At 57.8% G+C, this 1,871-nt stretch overlaps 1 protein-coding gene across 1 annotated transcript in view; it reads left to right on the top strand.

Annotated features, from left to right (window-relative positions):
• Positions 1 to 1,760: 1,760 nt before the first annotated feature.
• Positions 1,761 to 1,871, top strand: part of Map3k14 (mitogen-activated protein kinase kinase kinase 14) — a gene marked incomplete in the record, with an annotated part of 47,022 nt that continues 46,911 nt past the window's right edge. The window contains 1 exon segment of the mRNA XM_013519161.1: positions 1,761 to 1,850.

Here is a 1,871-nt window from a genome sequence, read left to right as displayed (position 1 = left end):
GCTTTCCTTAGAAGTGGTGTGCCCAGAGGCAAGCAGGCGGTGGGAGGGCAAGCACGCACCCAAAGTCTGGTACCAACCTGCACAGCTGCCTCAATTCTGCCTGTGCTCGAATCACTGAATGCAAACCCCAGGGGTGAGCCAACTCTGGGGCCCCATATCCTCTTCTTGCCCACTGTCTCCCAAGCAGGCCACTGGCAGCCAGGACGTGCCCAGAGGCTGCCTGGCTCTGAAACACAGGCTCTGTGGGAGCCGTGCCCTGCCTGCGGGGGCGGGGGGCAAGATACAAGGTTGATTGGGAGTAGGACAGGGATTAGGGCTATGAGGAGCCGCAGGCTCTGCACTAAGGCATTCAAATTTCAGTCTAAAAAAAGAACACTGGGCCACATAGGGCAAGGTGGTGCATGCCTGTCACCCCAGCATTCTGTAGGCTGAGCCAGGAGGATCACAGGTTCGAGACTAGCCAGGGCTACACAGTGAGTTTAAGGCCAACCTGGCCTATATAGCAAGCCCCTGTCTCGAAAGAAAAAAGCAAACGACATTGGGCCAGCTGAACAAACTGGATTTGTGGCCCAGGTGAGAGATGAGGCTCTCAGGTTGTCAGCTTCCCACCCCTGCCTAAATGAACCGGCTTCCCCAGGCCCCAGCCAGCATCTGTCCAGTGGGTACCGACCTCCAGAGAGAGGTGCTGGGATGGAGGGTCCTGTCAGGGGTCCCAAGCAGATTCTCCCTAAAGACTCACCCATCCCCGTCTGCCGGGACCCCTGATGGAATCGGGGAGACAGGGTAGGAGCACATCTCTTATTTTGGAAACTTCAGAAAGCAATGAAGTTTGGGTGTTTTGGTTTTTTTTTGGTGTTGGGAATCGAACTCAGGACCTCACAGTTGCCAGGCAGGCACTGTGCCACTGAGCTACATTCCCAGCCCTGAGCTATATCACTGGCCCAAAGTTTGGAATGTTTATGACAAATGAAACACAAGCTCATCGTGAGAACTCTAGAAAATATCTCTGCAAAAAAAAAAAATGCTCCCTGCCTGGCCACCCCTCCCTGCCCCCGTTCAGAAAGGAGCACTGTGACCGTGGCGCGTGTCTACAGGTGTGCACTGCGCTCCGGGGTACCGTCTCCCTCGTCTTCGGTCTGCGGTGCTCAGGAACAGCTTTTTTCCCTGTTGTTTTTTTTTTTGTTTGTTTTGTTTTTTTGTACATTTTTTTGTGTGTGTCAGGAGTTGAACCCAGGGCTTCGCGCTTGCCAGTCAAGCGCTATGCCGTTGAGTTACATCCCCGGCCGGGGAACAGCACTCCTAATGCCACCGCCCTCACCCTTGTGCCAGTCAGGAAGCTGCACGCGGACTAGAGGGAGAGTGCCCTGCCATCTCCAAGGTAACCGGAGTTCGCACAGGGAGTGCCCACGCATGCGCACAGTCTCCCTTCCTTCCCGTAATCTCAAGAATGCGACCGGGCGAGCGCCAAGGGCCGAGTGCGCATGTGCATAGCCGCACCGCCTCCGCCTCCCGTCAATCGGCTCGCCCAGTAACCTCCTCTACAAACCTTGCCCGGAAATAGTGTCCATTTGTGGAAACTAGGCCTCGTTAACCAATCGTTGCTAGGAAGGGGGAAACCGGGGGGGGGCAGAACGAATCGGGCCGTTTCATTGGCTATTATGGAAGAGTGGGCGGGGACAAAGTGGCGGCGCGCCCCGAAGAAGGAGGAGTGAAGCCAGGCAAAGTCGCCGCCGGGGGCGTGGCTAGCGGGGCGGGGCGGGGCGACCTGGTCCGGAGCGCAGGGGTCGGCAGCGGCAGGCCTTCGCTGGAGGGGCGCGCACGCTCGCGTTTGCGGAGTCGGCGCTCGGCCGGTAGGTGACTGGGCGGCCCGG

The sequence above is a fragment of the Chinchilla lanigera genome, unplaced genomic scaffold (genome assembly GCF_000276665.1).
Source record: "Chinchilla lanigera isolate Chin_1 unplaced genomic scaffold, ChiLan1.0 scaffold00050, whole genome shotgun sequence".
NCBI lineage: Eukaryota > Metazoa > Chordata > Mammalia > Rodentia > Chinchillidae > Chinchilla > Chinchilla lanigera.
Note: the sequence above shows the minus strand (reverse complement) of the source record. Positions and strands in the feature narration are given on the sequence as shown.